General features: G+C 46.6%; 1 protein-coding gene across 4 annotated transcripts in view; it reads left to right on the forward strand.

Annotated features, from left to right (window-relative positions):
- Nucleotides 1–951: 951 nt before the first annotated feature.
- The window catches only part of LOC146854003 (glycine N-phenylacetyltransferase-like), a 401,407-nt gene continuing 376,232 nt past the window's right edge, over nt 952–26,126 (forward strand). For 2 of the 4 annotated variants that reach the window (XM_085651865.1, XM_085651866.1), the window contains exon 1: nt 976–1,114. The gene's annotated coding sequence lies outside the window, so the exon portion shown is untranslated. Of the gene's footprint in view, nt 1,115–26,126 lie in introns of all 4 variants that reach the window. The other 2 variants (XM_085651867.1, XM_085651868.1) reach the window with 2 other exon arrangements.

Raw genomic sequence — 26,126 nt, forward strand, 5'->3', positions numbered from 1 at the left:
TAAGTATTGCTAGCATGATAGGCGATGTTGTAAGCGGTTGCTAACGGCAGAAAGATGTCGGCAACGGCTGTTAGCGACAGCTTGAGAATAGGGCGGTAAAAATATCACTGCTTTATCAGCAGGAAAGAGCCGCTAGCGCTGGATATTGCCTTGTGAATATGCCCCTTAGTGTATTCACTGTGCTAAACACTGATGTCCCTAAGAAAAGCAAGTTTGTGTTAGCAGCATAACTATGGTAATGTTGGCTTTAAAAATTAGTTATGCACATTAAAAACCACAAGTTTTATTATTCAGTGGTGTATAATAATTTGTGCTATTACCAATAAAAAGTAAAGAAAAAAAACAAGTCTGCTATATTTGTAAACCATTCTTTTCTTTTGATGCTAAGCGAGACCGATCGGAATTGAAAATTCTTGTTGAATTAATTGCACCTCCTGGTACATACTTTTGCCCCATAACCTCTGTCCCACGTCATCTGAAAAGCAAACTGTGGAGCCATAAGTAGGAGGATGTGCAGAGAAACGGGTGCTTAAGGAACTGCACTTTCTTCTTGTATTTTCTTCAACTTCCTCCCATTTTTGGGGCAGTTTCAGGTTCTTCTTCACTGTCTGTAATGGCCTATGAGGTCATAGTTTGCATTTTAGAATGAAACATAAAGCAAAACCACACTCTTCCCTCACATATTGCTTGCCAAAAATCACATTTCTCAGAATATAAAGGGAAGGCCATGAGGCATGGGAGGGATAACGCTGGCCCCATCATTCAAAGGGCCTTGTTTGAATTCAGTTTGTAATAAAAATCCAAGTAAGCGAAGGGCAAATAACTGATATATGTCCCGCAGCTGTTCATGTGTTTGTCAAGAAATACAATGAATTTCTCACGGCGCCTGCGGTTCGCTGAGTCAGTGAGGACTCTGCACTGAATAATACACTCACTGCCTCCTATATCCTTCCCAGGTGTGGCGCTTTCTCCTCCGAGGCCACAGTTCTCCAAATCACGGGCGAAGAAGCAGTGGCGGGTCTTGAGTTCTGGCTGAGGGGAAGACATTGGCTGCTTGCAAGCACCGGGGCAAACTGGGAGCCCAGCGGTGCGCAGACGACTCCAGTTACCAAAGGTAAGTGGGTCAGTCAGTCAGGCATCAAGAACAAAGTAATATATTTTGGCCCAAACTTTTCCCTCCCTCTCTCACTCTCCTGTCTCTTCATCCCCTCCACACTTGGTGACCTCCTCGTCTGCTTTCGACCTGTGCTCTTTTCCCTCCTTTTGTTTTATATGCGCGCTCCTCGTCTTTTTCTCTTCCTTGCCAGTGGCGGCTTCTGGCATTCGTTAGTGCTGGGGCGTGGGCAGGTGGGGAAAATACAAACAAACGGAACATAAATTAAAAAATAAAATTGGACTTTCCTGCCACTCCAACAGACCCCACCTTGCTGCTCTCAGATGATCGTCGACTCCAGCGGAACACTGCACAGTCTCCAAGAAGCCAATCCCAGCGATCCTCTCATGATGGGAATAATGAGAGAGGCATTAGAATTGGTCTGAGTAGCCTGGTTTGACACTCAGACAATAACTGGGAGTTGGTAACGCTAGAAACCTAAGTGTCTCAGATGGCCGGCCAAACCGCCATGCGCACTTAAATGTGCCCACCACCACTCCCCCTGCCATTCCTGTCACAGGAGATTGGCTGGTCCCGCAACGCTGAAGACTCCCGTTGGCAGAGATAAGGCAGGCAAAAATAAAATGCTAATAAAATGCTTTTATTATCATTTTTTCATTTTATCTTTAATTTTTAGCAGGTGGACGGTCCTCCTCCACAATTATGGAGAAGCTGCCCCTGTTCCTTGCCATCTCTTCACACCCTTTCTCTCTACTGACCCTTTCTCACAGTTTCTGTGAATCGAACATTTTTGTTTTACAGACGCCAGTGCTTCCATAGCTTATATCATATAATAACAGACAAATTACTAAGGAGCAGATGTATCAATATTTCACGCAGTGCAGCAAGCCCCCTTGCTGCACTGCGCTGTGTGCAAGGGCAGGAATAAGTCGTATTTAACATCATATGGCTCATCCCTGTCCTTTCCTTGCGCTGGCACACAATGTGCTGCCTAGCACCAACACAAGTACCCTTGTGCCGTGGTGCAAGGGTGCCTCTGTTGCATACACAATTGTTTCTGTGTTAGATGGGGCACCTAGCTGCACAAGAATTATCCTCTGATTGCCACACCCATAGAAAGAAATCAAAATTAGGAAGAATAAAGGTATTTCTCCTCATTACGCCTCACCTTGGGAGGTGTAGCATTTCAACACATTCCCAAGTCTACCACCAGACCTGTACCTGGAAGTATATTTTTGGGGGGTATGACCCCCAGCTTTGACCAATCCTTAAAGCTGTTCTCTTTAGGTGCAGCCTTTCCCAAAAGCTGGTTGCACTACTAAATACCAACCCCCAGAAAATTGGGATACAAGAGCATCGAGGACAGAATATTTAAAGGTAAGTGGCGATAGGGAAGTATAGATTTTCTACTCCTAACTCCATATCTAAAACATTGAAGGTATATGTATTACGTAGATACACATATGCGGAGTAAGACATAGAAATACTATACTTTCTCACCTGCCAATATTTTGGATTCAATATTCTGTCCTTAAAATTCTGTGCAATCTATATTCTGATTTCAATATTAAGGTGCTCATTGTTTGATTCTATTTGAAGAAATATGTGGATTTTCTAAGGTACATATCTCCAGCACGTTTTGAGGCAGATCTGCAGTTGATTAGCATGCATTTGAGCTGTGTTTTGTGGAGTGCTGGGTTAGAATGTGTGAGGTTAATTAGTCGAAGGTTATGTTTGTCGACAGCTCTATAGTTGAGTCTACGAGTTCTGATAACTTTTCACAATCCAACTTTAAATTCTATCAATTCAATGAGATTTAAAGTAGAAGAATGTAAAGTTGTAAAAGTAGGCTGACTCACAACTCTGTAGATTTTCCAAACTGTGCATGTTTTGTGCAATGCAAAGCTTATCAATTTCTTTTTCTTTTTTTATAAAAAATAAGCTGGCCTCAGCTCAGAACCCTTCCTCCTACACCTCTTACCTCAGGTGGTGAATGTCCAGCCTCCACACTCAAAATTATTTTGCTGAAGCACACCCTTCCTGGGACATTCTTTATCAAGAAATCATCACACCTAGAAAGCCCCAAAGGATAAACCTTTTCTCACATAATTTTAGGAAACTTCATCTGCTTCATGAAGTGAGAAGTTTTCTAATTCTGAACAACTCTGTAAATGAAGTTTTAGTTTAACTCAGCACTAATTAAAAATAACCCACAGAGAGAGCTGAGATAGTAGTGGCAAACATTGTGCTTTAAACATTGTAGGGATGCAACAAGGGTGAAAATGAAATGGAATTTAAATGTCATTTTCCTGGGGTAGTTGGGAAGGTTTCACGATGAATTTCACTGGAAGGTTGATATAAAAGACGAATAGTTCAATTACGTTTCATCAAAAGCACCAATCAAAACTCCATGGACTTGAAGCAGGCTCTGACATTGGCATGCACCCCTCATAGTTACAGGCAGGTTGCACACAACTGTTGTACAAAAGGGGACCTTCGTTATAAATTGACCATCAAGACAGGTAGGCATGGTAAAGTAGAGATGATTGTGAAAGTCTGGGATATGCCCATTTGAGGCCTGTGGCCTGACTAAGGACACTAGTCGCAGCACTGCCTCTAATGGTTTTACAGTTTGAACTAAGACCCTAATCTGTGATTATATCTCTGTTTGATGCTGCTTGCATGGTATCTCCCATTTGAATGATCCAGAGTCCTCCACTTTGGAATTATTGACATTTTCTTTCACTGGCAGTTGCCTTCTTGCATAGAATCCTCAAGGTGACACCGACTGACTGACTGACTGACTGAAGTATTTGTAGAGCGCACGAATGCCGCGGCGTCTTGGCGCTAACAGATCCAGAAAAGAGAGAGGCAGAGGAGCAGGTTGATCTAGACAAAGAGCCAGGTTTTTAGATCTTTTCTGAAGTGCGTTTTAGATTTTTGGGCACGAAGAGCTGGGAGTAGCGAGTTCCAGATTTTTGCCGCTTGGTATGAGAAGGACTTTCCCCCCCACCGGGCTTTATTTATTCTGGGTTGGCAGACGAGGTCAAGGGTGGATGACCTCAGTACGTGCGGGGGGATATATCGGTGCAGTAGGTTATTGAAGTCGTCGGGTCCCTTGCCGTGGAGAGATCTGTGGACCAGGCAGAGAGCTTTGAAATGGATGCGGCGCCTGACTGGGAGCCAATGTAGCTCTCGAATAGCCTTGGATGTGGGGTGGCGTCTGGGAATGTTTAGTAGGGCTCTGGCTGCCGCGTTTTGGATTGCCTGAAGTTTAGACAGCTGTTTTTCTCCTGCTCCCAAATATAGGGAGTTACAGTAGTCAATGCGGAATAAGACCAGAGCTCCCATTACCGTTTTCCTAAGTGTGTCTGGGATGTAGGGAAGAACTTTCCTGATCAGCTTGATGTTATGAAAGCAAGCTGAGGTCACCTGGTTCACCTGGGCTTTGCAGGAGAGTTCTTTGTCAAATAAGAAGCCAAGGTTTCTGACCTTGTCTACGGGAAGAGGGCAAGTTCCTGCTTCGGGGGTCCACCATAGGTCGTTGCAGATGGAAGTTTTATGGCCGAACTGGATGACTTTGGTTTTATCCGTATTCAGTCTTAGGAAGTTGTTGCACATCCAGTTCTTAACCTGAAAGAGGCAGTTCCTGAATCGTTCTGCAGTGGCGTCGATAGATTGGGAGATGGACACTATGATTTGTGTGTCATCGGCGTAAGACACCAATTGTAGGCCGTGGGATCTGATCAGGGCAGCTAGGGGAGTGACGTAAAGGTTAAAAAGGGTTGGAGACAGTGCTGAGCCTTGGGGGACTCCGCCCGGAAGAGAGAATTCAGCGGATTGCAATCCATTCCAGACCAGTTGATTAGTACGATTGGTTAGGAAGGAGGCAATAAGGGCCAGTGCGGACCCGGTGAAGCAGAGTGACGTGAGTCTTTTTAATAGGACGGCGTGATTCACAGTGTCGAAGGCCGCTGTGAGGTCTAAAAGTATCAGGGCTGATCGCCCACCTTCATCCATGGTTTTGCGAATTTTTTCAGTGGCCATAATGAGGGCTGATTCTGTGGAGTGTAGGGGTCTGAAGCCGTGTTGAGACGGATCAAGTAGCTTTTTTTCCTCCACATGACGCATTATTTCCTGATTTATAGCTTTTTCCAAGATTTTTGAAGGTAGGGGCAGGCAGGAAATGGGCCCTCTATATGTCTGACATTGCTTGAATGAGGATGGGCATTACTGAGTGATGAATGTAGAAAGCATTTAAGCCTGCCATGTGTTATAGAAATGGAAAATATTTTCTTGCAGAAAGATTGGTCAGCAATAATAAAGTTGCAGATAAAAGTCAAGCTTCATGTTATGAATCAGTTAAGAGACTGTAATATTTAAATGTACATTAGAAACTCAAATCTCTTCCTAAATAGAACCTTAACTTCTCAGCAAGTAGGTTACACTTTCCAACAACTATACCAGCAAATGTACACAGGGCTGATATTCTTTAAAAGAGAAAGTGTCAGCACTTCTCACCAAAAGCATATAGTAACAAATAAAAAGGGGGTTCCATTGTTAAGCAATTTGCAAAAAGCAATGTGGATCAAGTAACAATGGCTAGACCTTACTATGATCTTAAAGACCCCTATGCAAGGTGATTTTTGGGTCTTACACTAAGATCCGTTTTAGAAAATAAAGTGCACGATTGTGCTTTGAAATTCCATTAGTCCAATAGTAAGGGCCAAAACATGATAAGCTATAAATTCCACTTAAAATCTCCACTCACCATTGTACCTAGTTCTAATTTTGCTCCTTTGGACTATGCTCTCTCTTACATTCTCTATTCTATTTCTCGAATCTCTGCCCCTCTTCCTCTCTCAACCTTGTCCCCACTCCCCACTATCGATTTCTGTTTGCTGGTGCATTTTCCCATTCCTGTCTCTCCTGTTCTCTCTTGATTTTCTGTTTACTTTCTTCTCTTAATCATTTCTCCTTTTCTGGAACCTCTTCTCACTTTCTTCTCTTCAATCTTCTTTGTACTTCTCAATACCTGTTATTCTCTCCCTAGCACTCTTCTCCATAAACCATGTATGACAACTGAAACTGTCACTTGGTTGTACATGGCCATTAGCAGCGTCTGCCACATTTCTTTGACCACAATGCTTTTCACTGTTCCCTACGATCCTGTGATCCTCCTAGAACTGGAGAAGTCCCCTAATGTCATTAAACAAAGAAGTTAGTGCAATGTGGCCTTCATATGCCTGAAATTTGTTGTCAATTCTTGTTGGACAGGACATCAGGTTGCATGGATTTGATGTGTTTTACTGCTATAGGGCAGATGGCGACACTTTGACAACCACAACACTACTTTCAGAGTCATCCACAGTCCTGGGAAAGAAAATGTTTCTGGTAAAAACGCCAACAATATTTTCTTAACCAAAATCAAAGTCAGCATGCAAGGTAAATGATTCACAGGAGTCCCAAGATTGATTTTCAGTCAAGTCTAGGCAGTGCATGCACTGTCTCTCGACATGCTGTATTCAGTCTGGGGGCTTACACCCCAACTCCAGCTTCATAATGGCTTTTTTCAGTGCCCTTTAAAAAATGTTGCTTCTAATTGGATAATTGTTCCTGCTTGTTCCACCTTTTTCTTAATTGTTGACTCCCATTGACCAACCCCAGGACTTGTCGTCTTCCACTTGTCCCATTTTACTGGAGGCTTAGAAACTTTTATGTTTAATTTGATTAGCTCTTCACATATGCAAATGCTCACTCCCTCGCTTCTGGCTGCAGCTGCCTCTTCCTCCCACCGGGTTTGTGTATCAGCACACCACCCGCTTCACGGACAACGCGCTTTATGTTTAGGCGTGTTAACAAACCTTCTTTTATTTTATTAGCATGCCGCACTTCATTTTTTAAATGACGGCGCCCGTGAAGGCATTTTATCATAAGCACGGTTGCCCCCCTCCCCCACTGTGCTGCACTCCCTGCAACTGCATGTCTAGAATTGTCACATTTTGGATTACTGTCACATTCAGCTGTGGCTGAGGCACTGCAGAGTTTGTGTTTGCCAAGGCGATGTGGATGGGAACAACAAAAAACCTTTTAAATGGCTGCATGCTCAAGTCACGGTCATCTTACTCGAGTTAACCTTTCTCAATGACAGCAGTGGCTCCTCAGCAATGGCAGAGGAGTGTCGCCCCACTGCTTCGGAGCCTGCAGCCGAAAAATAACACTATATTTTACTATAGGTCGGCCAAACTGACATGCACACTTAAGTTTCTACAACCCAGCTGTATCACACACCTGGGTTGTAGAAACAGCACAGACTCCCTATGCCTGAGCGAGCATTTATCCAGCCCACTCAGGGCAATCCCCATGCTCTCGTGCCTGTGAGCAGTGTGGGAATTGGATGGTCCGAGGTGTCCCAAGGACTGCTGGGACTAGGAAAAGAGGAGCGAGAGCCGGCGAGCAGCACAAGGTGAGTCTTTTTTTAAAATTATTATTATTAATTCTCCCTGCCATGCTCTCCACCTTTGTGATTCCAGCTGGCCTCCACTGCCCCCACGTGCCTCCTAAACCCGGCCCACCGGTCTGTGTCCACCACTACTCAATGTCCCCTGTGACTTTAATGATGTCTCATACATATCTGATCATAATTAGCCAGATAAAAAAATTTTGTTTGGGCTCCAAATGATTAATTTTCCTTAATTTGAGGCTAACTGGCTTCGATATCTCATATTCTAGCCGGTGAAGTTTGATGCGCAGACAACCCAGCCGGTTTCTGCTGCAATAAGGTTATCCTCTTAATGCGTGTGTATTGGGAGAGAATTAGAACATGCATTAAAAATGGCATTTTATATTGTAAGTTTCATGGAGGAAGGGCGTGCCTGCTGCAGAGCCTCCAGTTGTGAGCTCTGGGAGGTACCTTATATTACATACAGCCAGGGCAGGCCTGGGCATGGTGGCAGAGCAATGCGAGTGAATATTGTGACAACCCTATAGGCACAGAGCTCTGACCACCCACTCCACGTGCATGCCGATGCCGCAATGTATTTTGTGGCTGAAAAGCGCACAGATGTATTTTTAATCGGTACCAGCTTTTTTGTAAAGCTATATATGTGCTGAGACGTTTTCGGTCATCGAGAATGTAAATGCGGATTTAGGTGTGGGAGGCTGTATTGAAGCCCGTGACCATACTGATGTTTCAGTAAATATTGGAATGTATTCCCCTTCCAGGGACCATTCAAGAGTTCTACCTGATCTGGTCCAGAAAAATGACCATGGTCCTGTCTGTAAACGTTCGTTTGAAGATTTTTTTTAAAATAATAAAGCTTTTTTTTAAAATGTTATTGTAATGCATATTTTGTGAAAATACTTGGGTACATTAAGTGGATTTTCGTGTAATGATAAAGCACAGTGGCTCATTTTTACCTTGGTGGGTTTCAACTCCAAATTAACTCAGATTTAGCAAGATTACAGTGAAACACGTGTTCTTCAGAAGAACAAAGCAGAATGGGTTAATTTAAAGCGGCAGATTGCAGCTCAACAAGTACACGGACTAAGCAGTGGCATGAATGCATCATGGCCGAGAAGGAGTTTACTATTAACTGCTCAGTGAGGCTTCGAGTGGCCTGAGCGTGACCCATAAATAAAGTGTATTGTAATGTAGCTCAGTGGGTTAATGTGAATACTTCAGAGAATTCGGTCTGAAGTGCAGGCTCACAATCCGTAACCCCGTCCAGGCGGCGAGCACTCCCTCCCCGCTCCCCCCGGTTGTTGCCATCGCTGCGCGCTTTTCCCTTAATTAGCACTTGACCACTTCTTGGTGCCTGAAAAGGTCGCAGTTTTATTTTTACAACAAACATTTTTGTAACATGAAATCTTCATATTTCAAATTTCAACATTCATGGTCTTACTATAGTCCTTCAACGACCATGTTTCACTTTTATCTATTGTTCATTATTTTCTCTATTCCCATTCTGGACCCAGCCGCCCCAATTGCCTGGGAGAGGAGGGAGGGGCCCCAATCCCTGTGTTTCGATTCACGGTTCTAGGCTTCAACTTGCTACCGATTTGGAGGGTGTCCCTTTCTGGGCATGCCCGGGCTGCAAGTGCCGTCCCGCTCGTCCTGTATCCTTTCGGGGCCCTCCCTTCTCCCAGGGGTCTCTGCCGTTTGGCATCCCAAGGACCTTACTTGAGCATCTACTCTATTTTCTTGCGGCTGGGTCCTTGTCATCTTCTCCGTCTGTACCCCTGCCGTAAGGCATCCCCGGGGTCCTGCAGGAGTGTCATCTCTGTTCTTTCTCTGGCGGCACGCCGCCCAATGGCTCCCCCAGTGCCCCTGGCGTGAGGCATCCAAGGACACTGTGTGAGCCTTTCATCTATCTCCTAGTACTTTCGTTCTCTACTAGGTTCCTCGTGTCAGCTCCGCTACCCTTCCCCCCCTACGGCTGCGACGCCCGTATCCATAGGTGTGGGTGGGTGGGCTTTTCTTCTTCTTCTTACGCGAGGGGGAGCCTTGAAATTGAATTTCCTGGGCCGTTGGCCCCTTTTAACCTCCCCCTTGCCTACCTCTCTCGCCCCCTGATTTGGGGGGGGAGCTTCCTTTGTTTGTGGGCCTATCATGCCCTCCCCGGCCTAGCCGGGTTTTCCTAATTGCGGGGGCGTGGCGTGGAGGGGTCCCGCCGCCGGCCGGCGTTTTACCCTAGGCCTCTATCGGGTCCGGCTTTGCCTTCCCCGGCCTGGGTCCTAACCCCGTCCAGGCGGCGAGCACTCCCTCCCCGCTCCCCCCTGGTTGTTGCCATCGCTGCGCGCTTTTCCCTTAATTAGCACTTGACCACTTCTTGGTGCCTGAAAAGGTCGCAGTTTTATTTTTACAACAAACATTTTTGTAACATGAAATCTTCATATTTCAAATTTCAACATTCATGGTCTTACTATAGTCCTTCAACGACCATGTTTCACTTTTATCTATTGTTCATTATTTTCTCTATTCCCATTCTGGACCCAGCCGCCCCAATTGCCTGGGAGAGGAGGGAGGGGCCCCAATCCCTGTGTTTCGATTCACGGGTCTAGGCTTCAACTTGCTACCGATTTGGAGGGTGTCCCTTTCTGGGCATGCCCGGGCTGCAAGTGCCGTCCCGCTCGTCCTGTATCCTTTCGGGGCCCTCCCTTCTCCCAGGGGTCTCTGCCGTTTGGCATCCCAAGGACCTTACTTGAGCATCTACTCTATTTTCTTGCGGCTGGGTCCTTGTCATCTTCTCCGTCTGTACCCCTGCCGTAAGGCATCTCCGGGGTCCTGCAGGAGTGTCATCTCTGTTCTTTCTCTGGCGGCACGCCGCCCAATGGCTCCCCCAGTGCTCCTGGCGTGAGGCATCCAAGGACACTGTGTGAGCCTTTCATCTATCTCCTAGTACTTTCGTTCTCTACTAGGTTCCTCGTGTCAGCTCCGCCACGCTCTCTACGGTTTTTCGATTGGAGGGAGCTCCCCCCTTAGCTCGGCCTAACCTCGCTACCTACTCGCCACCTCCTAGCTCGAATATGCCCACGATGTACCGCGTGAACTTGTCTCTTCCTGTCCCCGTGTGGTATACCCTCTCATTGAGATGTTGTCCTGACTACTACCAGTTTATGCACCCGTGCTGCTTGACATCCACCCCAGGGCCTTGTAAGCTTTGTCCCTGGTGGTGTTCAGCTCTCTTCAGGATTATTTTTTTTTTTTTTTAATGCCCTCTAGCTTCGCCTCCTCCAACTATGCTTGCTGCGTGGCGCAGGTATACTGGGCTAAATTTTCGTAATTGACATTGAGGAAATTGGGGGGGGGGTCAATTCCCTGCCCTCGAAATCGCCATGTGCGCGTTTATCGCCTTAAGCGCGGATCTTTCTAACTGGGAGGAGACTGCCGCTGTCTCCGTGACTCTCTCGCGCCAATACCCGGGCACGGGGAGATTCGACGGTGTCTGCGGCCCTACCCTGATTCCTCCGCACCAAATACGACAGGGGGTGTACTCCCTGTTCTTTCAAACTCCCAAAAAGAACAGCACACTCAGACCAATCTACGCTCTCCGGTCTTTTAACAGATACATTTTTTCAGACCTTTTACAGACCTTTTAAAGATGACTACTCTACAAGTCGCCATTCCAGTGCTGTGCCTTGGGAATAACATGATGGCTCTCTAGCTCAAGGACACCTACTTCCACATTACTTTATGTACAGCACATTACCAGTACCTCAAGTTTGCGGTAATTGGACATCACTACTAGTTCGAATCACTACTAGCTCGAATTACTACCCTTTGGGGAACAGAATAACCCCATGGATATACACAAAATATTTTGCGGTGGTTTTACCACATTTGCATTGCAACAACAACTCCTGTCTTTCAGCAAAACATTAGATAGCTTTTCTCCTGCACTCATGAATGATGCTTGTCTCTATTGAAGCAGCCTGTTCTTGGTTGTTGTGTGAATCATTCCATCTGACAGGGTGGGAATTATTTTATTTCGATATCAGCAGACAGCCTGTCGGGGAAATGTCTTTCCTACGAAAAATTGTACTACATGGGAGGCGGCGTTGTCTTCGCTTCATGCTCCAAACCGTGACTGGCCTCGAATGAGATAATGCAACCTTTTACCCAGTGATTCTAGTGTCGCCATGCAAACATTATGACAATTGCAATCCTCAGCACCGGGCGACGTCCTCGGTCTTGCACATTGATTGTAAACCCCTCATTATGCCGCGAAATTTACATTTCAGAGGGACGTGTTCGCGCCGTGTTTGAAGGTTTATTAAGCCTTTGCAGCACCTGCTGCAGTGTTTCTTCCCGCCGGCAATTCCCCGACCTCACATAACTGTCAAGAAACTCGTGCGATTAATTATCTCCCTGGAGGGAGATCGGTGTTTGTACGGTTGAGGTTCTGACTTAGTGAAGTTAGTGCAGAGGTTAATATGCCTGCTGCAAAGAACGTGTACCAAGTAGAGTACAGACTGCATATGATGTAAACAGCTCAGCAGATTACTACTTCCGAAAGAGGCATCCTTATGTTACTTGCAATTTATAACTTAAAATCCCACTATCGAACAGTGAGCTATCAACTCCCCTCCCCGAACTGCATATACACCGCTAAATATACATTATTAGAACATTCATCAATGTTGCAAAAGGGGTTAATTTGGCTATAAATCGATTCTTATTTTCAAAGAAAAACTCCCAACTATGCTGTTTCTTTTCGACTCCGCGTGCGTGCTTCACCACACCAAGCACTCGTACACTATACTGCCTACCAGTCTGAATGACCTGTGACTCCTACACTTTCCGTCCTTTGGCTTATTATCATTTCCTATACACGGATTTACACCTATGCTTGATTGACTCTGTGTCATGCGTGTGTGATGCCAGGTGCCCGGACCCCCACACTGATATGAAGGCGCTATATAACTAATTCAATGCCTCTGCGAGCGTGTGGTTATGGTGACTTGGTCACTGTTAAGGGTGCTAGTACGTGAGTGCGTGGTGGAGTTGGTCATTGGGGCGGGGGCGCCCACAAACATTGTTGCACAGGGCGCCCCAGCACTAAAAGCCGGCCCTGTTTTCTTCCCAGAGCGGTTCGAACCCCGCTCCGCCTTTCCTAACCGCTGTTCGTAACTGCTACAACATCTCCATTCCTCGTAAGACGTGTGCGATGGGAAGTGCTCGGACCCCTATCTTGGTATGGGAGAGCGGTGCGACCGGTGCTACCGCACCGGGTGATGGCTTCCCTAAGGTGCCGTGTTTGAAAGTTTCTTAAGCTCTTTGAAGCATCTGCTGCGGCGTTTCGTCCCGCCGGCAATTACCAGGCCTCACATAATTGTCAAGAAAACTCGTGTGATTAATTGTCCTCCTGGAGAGAGCTCACTGCTTTGTAAAGTTGAGGTTTCGACTTAGGCGAAGTTAGTGCAGAGGGTGACTATGCCTGCTGCAAAGACGTGTCCCAAGTATATTACAGACTGCATATGATGAAAACCGACCAGCAGACTACTGCGTTCAAAAGAGCCATCTTTCGTTACTTGGGTTTTATAATTTAAAGTTCCAATATAGAATAATGAGCTCTTAACTTTCATCCCGGAACTGCCTATATACCGCAAATTATACAATTATTAGAACCTTCATTACTGTCGCAAAAGGGTTTACTTTGGCTGGCCGCGACCCTGTTTTACCAAATTGATTTGGCCGTACCCTAGCTTCGCGCAGCCCCGCTCCTTACCTCTTTCGCTTAATTTTACTTCCGGGCTCGTTATGGGGGCACCGCCGCCCGCACCAGTCTTCCGCCTTTTCGGGGGCACCGCCGCCCGCACCGACCCCCGCGTGGTTCGTGTCCTGCCGTGATTTTTCGCCAGTTGCTTGCTCGAGGTTTGCCAACTGCCCCGTGGTGGGTGTACGTGAGCCCGCTGCCATTGCTCCCGGTGCCTCCGGGTGGCGGTACCGGCATTCTGCCCAGCTTCGATCCAGCTCCTCGCCAAGGTCGTTGCTCCTGTTGCTCCGGGCACCGCCGTATTGGCTCCAAGTGCCCGTGAGTCCTGAAACTGTGGTGGACCCTGCCCGTCCCTCGACGACAGATGGGGCGGGGGTGATCGCCGCATCTTTTTCTTCCGACCAAAGGCGCGAAATGCCATGTAGCGTCCTTGCGTCCTCTTCTCCGGTCAGGTCGGCTTCCCCGGCCTTCCTTTCTGCCTTCCGTGCGATGGCGTGGCCTTCCTTTCCGTCTTCCCTCCTGACCCCCGATGCCGTTGTTCCCTTCATTATTCCGCCCTTACGAAGGAGGTCTTGAGGTCCTGCTGCCGTGCATACGAAGGCTCGGATTCAGAGCAGAGCGGCACTGCGCGGGAAAAAGGACTAGCGTACTCGTGGAGCCGTGCGTCTGACTCCGCGATTCCCTGCGAGGCCCTCTGGACACCTCACTTGCATCAGCCGCTGCCGGTGAAGGGAAGCCCGATGTCCCTGCCTCTTCCGCTCGGATCATGCCGGCCGGTGTGGAGGCTCTTGAACCCGCTGCTCCCATTCTTTTGCGGCTAGACACTTCCCGTCGCCGGTTCGTGCTCGCGCCCGGTTTCCCCCGCCGCTCTGCAGTCCCCCTCACGTGGGAGCGGGGCCCCGTCGGCCGGAAAGTCGCCTGGAGCCTGCCGGTGTCCTTTGTTCTGCTGGTGTCTGGCGCGAAAGCTCGATGATCTCCGCAGGTACGCCCGGTCCAGTTTCTTTTCTTCTTCTTCTTACGCGAGGGGGAGCCTTGAAATTGAATTTCCTGGGCCGTTGGCCCCTTTTAACCTCCCCCTTGCCTACCTCTCTCGCCCCCTGATTGGGGGGGGGAGCTTCCTTTGTTTGTGGACCTATCATGCCCTCCCCGGCCTAGCCGGGTTTTCCTAATTGCGGGGGCGTGGCGTGGAGGGGTCCCGCGGCCGGCGTTTTACCCTAGGCCTCTATCGGGTCCGGCTTTGCCTTCCCCGGCCTGGGTCCTGTAGGGTAAGGAAGCAGGGATGTTTGGGCTGCAAAGTATGTGTGTGGTCAGGATGGTGAAGATTCAATCCTAGAGAGGGTGTGTATTGGGCTAAAGCTCTTGCTTTGCACATATCCACTTCTGCTATTCTCGGGTTCCTGTATCAAAAACATGTCTGCTGCGAAGATCTCTTTAATGTGTTGGTTTAAGTCCTTGCAAATCAGCTCAATGGGTCAATGCGCCTGTTGCAGAGATTATATTTGTATGGGTCGGTCACAAATGCCAGTGCCAGATAATAGTTGAGCAGGAGGTGTCTGCTGTGACAGTCTTTACTCAATGTGCATATTTGAGACTTGATTGAAATGCACGCTCACTTTTGTCATTTTAAGGGTAATATTATAAAAGTTTATCAGTTGCGTAAGAGTTACATTGGTTAACAGCAGCAATACAGTGGCTTACTTGGCTAGAAATATATGGCATCAGTTATGGGTGAAATAATATTAACCTTTTACATGCTATGCTGCAAACTGGATTGTCTTTTATCATTCAATTAATTTAATGACATGGATTCAGCTTCCTGGCTGAATGTGCGATAGCGATACCAAACTATGTTCTTGTCGAACTCGAGTGAAGAAGCATTGTATAAGGCACACAGTCATCAAATTCACATAGTAGAGGTACTTCTGGGGTACAGACCTGTATCTCACAGCCTTATATGCAGACCTCCCTAACAGGTGTTTAACCCGCCAGGCTCTCCTCGCCCCTTAGTCTGAGGTTCGAATCAGAATTTCATCTTTCCGATGTCTATAACATACTAATGTTGGACTGTGTGACTTTTAACCAGTGTCACACTGCCACAAAAAAAGGGCCGCGCACCAACAAATAAGTGGCCACCATTAGTGAAGGAAATAGCTGAAAAAGTGTTAATATCGGGAAAGCAACAGTAAAAACTGTCCCACATGGCCATAAAACCGACCAACAATTTCTGAAAAGCTGGCCCGCACACTGATCTGTTCAAAAAGCCCATCCGTCACTTCCTGGTTACCACAGGCCAGTCCTACCCTGGTTTAAGCACCTATTAGTGCAGTATTTTAATGCCTCGCAGTTCTAAAAACAAAAAAAACTGCGGCTGGAGAAGCAGCATGCCTCGGGCTCCGACTAGAGAGCATCGTCTTCTTTTAAAGACTCCTCCCACCATAAGTCCTTCACCCCCTACCGACGACAGGTCATGAACGTTTCGTCACACAGTGCAAAATTCATTGCTCTTAGATTCGCTTTTATCCCCGCCTGTTGGGAAGGTGGCCGGGTAATGGTGCAGGGTAATTGGCAGGAAGCTCAGAAGAATGCCCTCAGAGTGCTTCCCACTGCAGTTTAGGCTAATCACAACACAATTCCACTACACACCACATATATCCAAATCACAACACATAATTCAACATTATACTGCAAAATTCAACATCACATAAGATAATTAAACTCCACTGCAGAACACTCCTCAACACAAAATACCATCCCACATAATTACACTCCATGGCACAAATTCTTCTCCACATAATTCCAATACACTCAAAAACACCTAATTACTCTCTACATAATACCATTGCAAGCCAGGCCACATTATTCCACTACACAAATCCACTCCACACCGCACAATTTTACGGCACACAATGCCACAACTACCAATTCAAATCCAAACCATATAATTCCACTACACACCACATACATCCATTCAACTCCATTACACATAGAGACACTTACATTTACAACGCCAATAGCTCTAACATTCTTTCTGTTTTAAATTTCTTTAGTTATTTAAAGATATTCTATAGCGCTGGCTAGACACAAGGGTATCAGAGCACTTTACAGCTTTGCTAGGCAATCCATCAATAATAATACTTAACAACATTGTCAGAGGCATTGTTAATCAATAATAATACAGAATGACTGAAGTGGCAAGTGTTGAACCACGCCCAAACAGTCAGATCTGAAGCCTATCTCTTACATATTTGTTCTTTTTCATCACCAAAAAGACAAAGCTATCCACACAGTTCCACGCCACAGAATTCAACTGCACACATTTCCAATACACACCACATAATTTAACAATAAACCACATAATACAACTCAACAACACAATTTCACAACACACCACATACATCCAATCCACACCACAGAATTCCACATCATGCCAAAAAATTCAACAGCACACAACATATTTAAACTCCACTACAACCACTCCACAGCACAAAATACCATTCCACATAAGTATACTCCATAACACACAATACCACTCCACATCATTCCAGTGCAATCAACACAACATAATTACTATCCAATGATTTCACAGCACACCATGATACATAACTACACTGCACAAATACACTCTACAGCACACAATTCCACACCACACAATTACACAATTAACTAATACAATACAACCCAAATGATTCCAATCCACACCACATACATACACACCATAACACGTAGCTAAACAACATTGCCATTTACAATGCCAATAGCGCTAACTCAAACAAATGCGAGACCTACTGCATTTCCAATGATTGTTTATTTTGCTGTATTGCACAGCATGCTGTGCAAACTGACATTGCACAGCGAAACAAATGTGACAGCAGATCACTCTAATGGAATCTGCAGGGATCCACAAATGTCCTACCGTACAGCAGTTCTACACTTCTCCCGATAGCAGCAGTAATCCACTTGTGTGCCTGACCAATCGCCTGTGTGAGGAAAAACTCCCTAAGACAAAAGAAAGATCCAGATTTTGCCTTGCAAATCAACCAATTCTGGCAATGTGGGTAGCTGTGGTATTTAGGCTAAGGCTCAGTCGGCACTGAGGAAAAGCTAGATCCAGACATTTCTAAAAACAGGGTACCTAGTGAAGTCTGGGGTGGTTTTGTTTGTGTGGATTTCAATACTTTTTGTTAAGCAGAATGCCTTTCAAACACCAAACTTTGGCTAAATTGCAGATTATCCTCATATTTCTGTGAAGGGAAAATTCCAGAACCTGTGTAAATTCCTAAAAGTCCTATCATCCAGTATTCCCACACTTCTCCCAATAAAACCCCTACCCCAAATGTTCATCAAATAATATGTGTATAGTACATTTATTACATAGAACCGCATAGCAGCAATTTACTTGCTATGATCATAAATTAGATAAAGATAAAGCAGAATTTCAAAGGAGTCAATACATTTCAAAAAGCAGATTTATACTAGGTCCTAAATTACGATATAGAAAAATCTGAATATGTTAGTTGATGTTCGGCGGAGATGTCTAGAAAGATCAATTATAATAGAACTTCTTTCAGCCTCAGATTTATTTATTTTATTTATTTACTTCATTTGTAAAGCGCTCTGTCATCTAACAGGCATCCTGGCGCTAGCAAACTCAGAGTATAATGTAAAAAAATGTGCCAGAAAAAAAAAAACAGACAATTTACTAGACTTTGGGGAACAACCAGGTTTTTAGTCTCCTAAAAAGAAGGAGATCCCTGATTTGTCTCAGTTTCAATGGGAGTCCATTCCAAAGTCTAGCAGCTGCTACACCAAAGGTTCTACCACCCGATTTAACTTTCCTGAACCTTGAAGTCTTAACCAGTCTCGCCGACGAAGAGCGAAGGCTTCTAACTGGAACATACCACTCAAACTTCCTCTGCATAGAGATAGGTCCCAGCCCATGCAGGCCTTTAAACACTAAACAGAGGGACTTAAACTGAATTCTCTGTCCCAACAGGAGCCAATGCAATTCTGCCAGGGCCAAAGAGGAAGAGGACCTTCTGGGCCAGCCTTAAGACTAGCTTGGCTGCTGTTGACTGAATCCTCAAAAGTCTGTCCAGAAGAAATTTCGGAGACTCTAACAAAAGGGCATTGCAGTAATCTAATCTGCTTAGGATGGTGCTTCATGCCACTAGCGCATGTGCATGGGGAGGCTGCAGTGGAAAGATTTTCCGCAGAGATCTAATAATAGCCAAACAGCTGCCCACTGTTCTAGTAACCTGAGCCTCCATTGTAAGTTTATTGTTGAACATAACGCCCAGGTTACGGACCGTTTCAACTGGTCTACCTACGGTCGAAGTTTCGCTGGGCCAAAAGTTGCAGGGCAACATAGAGGGAACCCTGTCAGCCGAACAATAAAGCACCTCGGTCTTACCCGCATTAAACTGCAAAGAGTTTCCCTCCAGCCACAGAGCCGTGTCACGCAGGCAGCAGTGAAACACTTCCAATGAGGTCGACTGATCTCCCTCCAAGGAGAGAATCAGCTGCGTGTCATCTGCATAATTTACGATGTTGATATAATGGTCTTTGATGACCGAAATCAGGGGTTTCATATAGATATTAAATAAAATAGGGCTGATTGCCGAGCCCTGTGGCACGCCATGTGACATATTAATAAAGGCAGATTGGTAAGGGGGGAGGGACACTGCTTGCTTTCTGTCTGAAGGAAAAGACTGAAACCACTTAAGAGCACAGCCCATCACCCCCACCTCCCTCAACCTTCTCAGCAGAGTCCCATGGTTGACCGTGTCGAAGGCGGCAGACTGGTCAAGCAAAATGAGAACAGCTGCCTGACCCCTGTCTGCCCGCATCTGAAGCTCATCCATCATGGTCACCAAGGCTGTCTCTGTGCCATGAGCAGGCCGAAAACCAAACTGGACCTCCTCCAACAATTTATGCTGTTCCAGATGATTAGAAAGAGTACTGCTGACCACTCGTTCTGTAATCTTGGCCGGAAAAGGCAAAAGAGAAATAGGCTTATAATTCTTGAGACACTCCGGGTCAAGAGAGGGCTTCTTCAGCAGAGGTGTCACCAGTGCCTGTTTCCAATGGGACGGCACCACTCCACTAGAGAGAGATTGATTGCAGATTGACCGAAGTGTAGGAAACAGCTCTGCCTCAAACTCTTTCCAAATTTTATGTGGCACAGGATCCAATGGGGAGCCAGAAGAGGTACCCCGAGCCACTTTACAGAAGTCCTCCACATCCAGAGGCCCAAACTCCGTTAAATAATTAACGGCCAGGCTTTCTGAGGTGTTAATAGAAGCATCAGTGCCTCTCTCTACAATATCACTGAGACCCATAGCGTCAGTGATTCCAGGTGGCGGTTGCTGATGATCCCCCCCCCCCCAGATCATCAATGATAATTTTAATTTTATCATGAAAGAACTTGGCTAAATTGTTACAAAGTTCTTGAGAGAGGGGTATTCGCTTCTTAGTGCTCTCAGGGCTAGTGAGGCTATTCAAGATGTTAAAAATGCCTTTTGAGCTATTGTGGGCAGTAAGAATCAAATTAGAAAAATATTCTACCTTGACCCTGTTGATCTCCTTCTTATAACATACAATCTTCGATTTCCATGTGTGTTTGTCCTTGTCCAAATAGCCCCGTCTCCAAGTCCTCTCAGCACGTTTACAAACTGATTTCAGGTTTTTAAAATTATCATTAAACCAAGGGGCCGATGGTCTACCCTTGCTTCTATGATTTTTTAACAGAGCTAGCGCGTCTAGAACCGCAGTAATCTTCATACAGAGGGATACATAGTTCTCCTCCACCTGCTTGTCTGCTGAGAAGCAGTCATCTACCTGAAACAAAGGGGCTAAACCCCTCTTACGCAGGAGATCCTTCCAATCTCTACCAACATAATCATTCAAGGTACCGGCTGCCCGAGAATTATGAGTTGCAATGTCCACAAAAAATGTGATCAAAAAGTGGTCTGACCAGTCCATAGGCCAAAATTTCCACGATGTTAAGGTGACAAGCCTCTGAGAAAATCAGATCAAGTATGTGCCCATCCTTATGAGTTGGCTTTGCCACCTGCTGAAAAAGGCCAAGGCCCTCACATGAGTGGAGAACATTAGAGTAGCCTGAATCAAGGGCTCTGTTCAACCAAAGATTAAAATCACCCAGAATAACCAATCTGCGGTGAGCGGCGGCCATATTGGTAAAGATTAGGGGTGGGCAGAATTTGCGAAATCCACTTTCGCAAATTATCGCGAAAATATTTAAAATTATCGCAAACAAGCGGAAATATTGCGAAGATGCGGAATTTTTTTCCCCGCATGTTTGTGAGATTTTCTGCATGGTTGCGGGTCGCCAACTTACCCATGTGGTTGCTCGCTGGCGCGGTCATCTTGTTTTGAGTTGTCTCGCGGTGCATGATCTTGAGAAGAAAGACGTGATCGCGCGACGCATGATGTCACTGCGGGCACGAACTGTCGCGAGACAGCGCAAATGGCTAAAAACAATCCAACATCTCATGGAGAACGCGACCGGATCAAGAAAACTTGTCGTAGAACGCAGGGATTCAGGTAAGGTGATCGCGCACGCGCGAGAATGTATTATTTTACAGCGCGAGCAAGAAACAAATTATCGCCAAGCTGCGGAAAGCGGAAATTTTGACATTTTCGCGCTCTCCGCGGAACGCGAAAATTTCAATTGATCGCAATTTCCGCGAACGAAGCGAAATTTTTGCCCAGGCCTAGTAAAGATCTCCAGCAACGACTGTTGCTGAAGCACACTAAAAGCCCCAGGGGGTCTATAACAGATAATCCCTGTTAAAACATGAACCTGATCGTTCTTAACAGAAAAGCCAAGTAATTCAAAACCTTCAACCACATCAATATCGATGGTGACCACATTCCAGGTGTCTTTATAGATCACACTGACTCCGCCATCCCTCCCCCTCAATCTTGGTTTATGGCAGATAATGTAACCGGGCGGGCATGCCCGACCAGGATCAACTTCACAGTCTAAGTGGGTCCAGGTCTCTGTCATGAACAGAACCTCCAAATGATGAAGTTCCAACATCAATTGAATTTCCACACTGTGCTTGGGCAAAGATCTTACATTTAGTAGCCAGTTCAAAAGATCTTAACTCAGAAAGTCAGACGTCGGAGAAGCAAACTCAGCAAACCTAAAGTCCCCCTTATCTTTACCCCACTCACCAATATAGTGAAGCTTTTCACTAGTATAGCTGATGGGACAACCACCTCTATCAGGTCCCAGATTTCCAGCAAAAGGGGCAGCATGGCTGGCGCTGAGCGCGTCCTTAGCGGACGTGCGCAGACGGGCTTGCCTTTGGCGCGCTCGCGCCGTCATCGATATTTATTCAAACCCGGCGTGGAGAACTGCAACGCTAACTCCCAAGATGGCGGGTCCGCTCGCACAGACGGACCCCACAAATCAGGGAGAGCGTGCATAGGCCTGGAGGGAAGGTGATCACAAATATCACCCCCTAAGCAGCACAAAAGAGAATTTTAAAAACAACACCCCTGGTGAGTGAAACATCCCCCTATTAAAAGCGAAAAATGCACAGGGAGTGAGAACCGCACCACCTGCTCCCTGCCAACACAAACACAGCCTCTGAGAAGCCTGTCAAACGCTGTACGCTCGCACCATCATCAATATTTATTCAAACCCGGCGTGGAGAGCTGCAACACTAACTCCCAAGATGGCGGGTCCGCCCGCACGGAAAGACCTCGCAAATCAGGGAGAGCGTGAATAGTCCTGGAGGGAAGGTGATCACAAATATCACCCCTAAGCAGCACAAAGGAGAATTTTAAAAACAATACCCCTGGTGAGTGAAACAGCCCCCCATTAAAAGCGAAAAATGCACAGGGCATGAGCACCGCACCACCTGCTCCCTGCCAACACAAACAAACACAGCCTCTGAGAAGCCTGTCAAGCGCTGCGCGCTCACGCCTTCATCGATATTTATTCAAACCCGGCGTGGAGAGCTGCAACGCTAACTCCCAAGATGGCGGGTCCGCTCGCTTGGACGGACCCCGCAAATCAGGGAGAGCGTGAATAGTCCTGGAGGGAAGGTGATCACAAATACCACCCCCTAAGCAGCACAAAAGAGAATTTTAAAAACAATACCCCTGGTGAGTGAAACAGCCCCCCATTAAAAGCGAAAAATGCACAGGGAGTGAGAACCGCACTACCTCCTCCCTGCCAACACAAACACAAACAGCCTCTGAGAAGCCTGTCAAGATAACCTGATTCCCCTATGTTTGGTTCAAGGAGATGAATCCTCAGTGTGTTGAACCTGGCAGGGTTATCTCAATATTAAACAATTTTTGGGTCAAGCCTGGCAGCGTGCATGCACTGCCGCAAGACATACTGCCATCGCTAAAAGGACTTGAATCTCGCCTGCTGCTTACCATAGATTGACTTCAGCATCACTATTCTTTGCTGCCTCCTAGTTGGTATGCACACCCTATTCATCACTTATGCTTCTAGTTGAGGAAGACCGCTCAAATACAGAATAATTCCATCCCATGCAACATCAGCACAATGTTGTTAGAATTTTGAAATTTTTGACAGCTGGAGGGGCACTCTCTTGGTGCTCCTGTGAGGATAAAATGCACCCTAGCAGCCTTTGGAATACTGTCTGGTGGCCATCTTGTGGGAGGCTTTCAATTCACAAATCACATTGTACGATTTAAAACAATGTTGTTCTCAGCCAAACACCTGCATGTATGAAAGACAATGAAAGAAGAAAGCTTAATGGAAAGGTAACAAAAACATAAATTACAAGACTGACAAACATAGCATCAGCTTCAGTATTTTGTACCATACAGATTCCGACTGAAAAAATCCTCCAAAAGCTTTTTAACTGTTAGATGGTAAAAATGCCCATCAAGGTGGCCGAAATGCTCTTAAAAAGAGATAATTTTTAGTCACAATAAAGCTGTTAGATGTTTACTAAAAATGGGTGCGTTGTTTTCAATAAGCAAGATGTGTTATTGTGTGGTAAAAGTAAACATACCAACCATTTACCACTTGCATGCATCAGATGGCCGGGATCCATCTGACGCTGCATTGTTCTTATGCGCCGAACGGCTCCCGACCATTCGCGCACATGGCACTGGAAAGCCCTCTGGTGTGGGATTTCCTTTTCCCCCAAACAGCCTCGGGAGCCGAGGAAGAGCTTTGTTTCACTGAAATGACAATCAGCACGCACATCAGGCTGACGTTATTTCAGTGAAACCAAAATTGAAATGAGACAATCGGCTCGTTTCAGTTTCACTGCCTCAGTGCTCAGTGGGCTATCTCAGCCCCTTGAGCACTGAGGCAGACAGGAGAGGTATGATTAGAAAGGGGAGAATCTCCCCTTTCCAATAGTGCCCCTCTCTAGTGGATCCATGCTTGGGGATCACTGCAGGAGGGTGATCCCCAAGCAGGGATCCATCCACTAGGCACCAGGAAGCGGGGGAGCAGCCCCTTGGGCAAGGGCCTTTGCTCCCCCTGGGGACACATGAGGCAAAACTCCCAATCTGCCCCCAGGGGGGAGAGATTTTTTTATGTATATAGAGGTGGGGGCTGCCCAACTTGGGCATGCCAATGCGCCACCCCAAAAAACATTCCACAGTCTGTACCCCCAGGAAACATATGGGGCAATAGCCTCTGGTCTGCTGGTGGGGCAGAAAGCCGACTAGGCATCAGGGATTATGTTTTTGTGTATACGTAGGGGTGGGGGCTGCCTACAATGGGCATGCCAATGCCCCCATCCCCCAAAAAACATTGACACAGTCGTTCTGCCTTCCTCGGAGGGCAAATGGGGCAATAGTCCCTGAGCTGCCCCCCGAGGGCAAAAAGCCCACTAGGCGCTATGGCTATTTTTTTTTTTTTTATACATAGGGGTGGGGGCTGTCCAGAATGGGCATGCCAATGCCTCCAACGCCCAAAAATATTGCCATAGTCCTTCTGCCCCACGGGAGGCATATGGGGGCAATAGCCTCTGATCTTCCTCCCCCCGGGAGACAGAAAGCCCGCTAGGCACCAGGGATTATGTTATTTAGTTTTAGACTGGGGGCATTCATGCTAATGCATGATACTGCCCCCACCCCAAAAAGTCTTTGTGCCCCCCCGGGAGACGTATCAGGGCAATAGTCCCTTATCTGCCCCCCCGGAGGGGGTCAAAAAGCCCACTAGTCACCAGGGATATGTTTATGGGCATGTCAGGGAGAAGCCCCATAGGCAAGGGTCGCCCCCCTTTGTTTTAGGCACCCATTTTTGCTGTTTCAGTAATATTGTTAGTCTCATATGCCCCCAAGCAGGGGCAAAAAAACCCTAGAAAGCAGGAAAGGTGTGTAGATTGGTGCTTGGTGGAGTGTGCGGAGTGGCGCTTGGATGGCGGTGTGCGTGCGCTGGAACTTGGCTGATGTTGTGTATGGATGGTGCTTGGCTGCAGGTGTGCAGGGATGGCGCTTGGCTAGCAGAGTGGTGCTTGGCTGGCGGAGTGCATGGATAGTGCTTGGCTGACTGTGAACATGGATGGCACTTGGCAGGCGGTGTGCTTGGATGGCGGTGTGCATGGATGGCGGTGTGCGTGGATAGTGCTTGGCTGGTGGTGTAGGTGCATGGACCTCCAGTATCTTCTTACCCAGAATCCCTTGCAAACCCCCAATTTACTTAAAAAGTCATATTTTCCTCACATCTCTGTGTGGGAAAGTTGTAGGAGCACTGCACAGGCACAAATTTCTTACCACTCAGCGTTAACCTTGGTCCCCCGAGAAAAATGATACCGCACTTGTGTGGGTACCCAAAGTAGTGTCAGTCTAAAAACGTATAAACAAATTGCCCTTTTGGACCCACTTTGGGTCCCCCTCAATCTGTACACATTTCTGGCCCTTCCATGTCAAAGGCACTTGGCCCATCCACAAAAGAAGGGTATCATTTTTATTGGGAGACTGGGGGGAATGCTGCTTGGCTCACAACTTTCCCACACAGATATTAGAGGAAAATGTGACTTTTTAGCTAAATTTAAGATTTGCAGTGGATTCTGGGAAGGAAAAAGTTTGGAGATCAATGTAAGTCACACCTCTCTGGACTTCCACGGGTGTCTAGTTTCTAGAAATGTCTGGCTTTTTTAGGTTCCTCTAGATGTCTGCAAGCCTTGGACCAAAAACACAGGTGCCCACCTATCTACCACAAAACGACCTGCTTTTTCAAGGGAGTCACCAGTGTTTTTGGTCCCGGGCTCGGCAGTCATCGAGGGAAACCTGCCAAACCCAGACATTTCAGAAAAGTAGACACCCTGGAATTCCAGGGAGGTGTGGCTTTCATTGATCACCCAACATTTTCCTACCCAGAATCCCCTGCAAACCTCAAATTTAGGTAAAGAATTCAAATTCCCTCACTTTTCTGTTCGGGAACGTTGTGGGTATATTAGCCCATCACAAATATCCTACCACCCAGCGTTCCCCTAGTTCTTCCAATACAAATGGTACCTCACTTGTGTGGGTAGGCCTAGTGCCCACAAGAGGAACGGGTCCAAAATGCACTGTGGAGACTTCAAAATTAGGAATTGCAAAACTACCTGTCATCTGCGTTTTGGGTACCAGGCTCAGCAGCCATTTAGGGAAACCTACCAAACCCAGACATTTCTGAAAACTAAACACATAGTGGAGTTCAGAGAGGAGCGGCTTGCATGGATCTCCCAACATTTTCCTACCCAGAATCCCCTGCAAACAAAGCTAAACAAAAATCTAATTTTCCTCAATTTTCAGTGTGGGAAAGTTATGGGATCACTGGC

The sequence above is a fragment of the Triturus cristatus genome, chromosome 4_1 (genome assembly GCF_964204655.1).
Source record: "Triturus cristatus chromosome 4_1, aTriCri1.1, whole genome shotgun sequence".
NCBI lineage: Eukaryota > Metazoa > Chordata > Amphibia > Caudata > Salamandridae > Triturus > Triturus cristatus.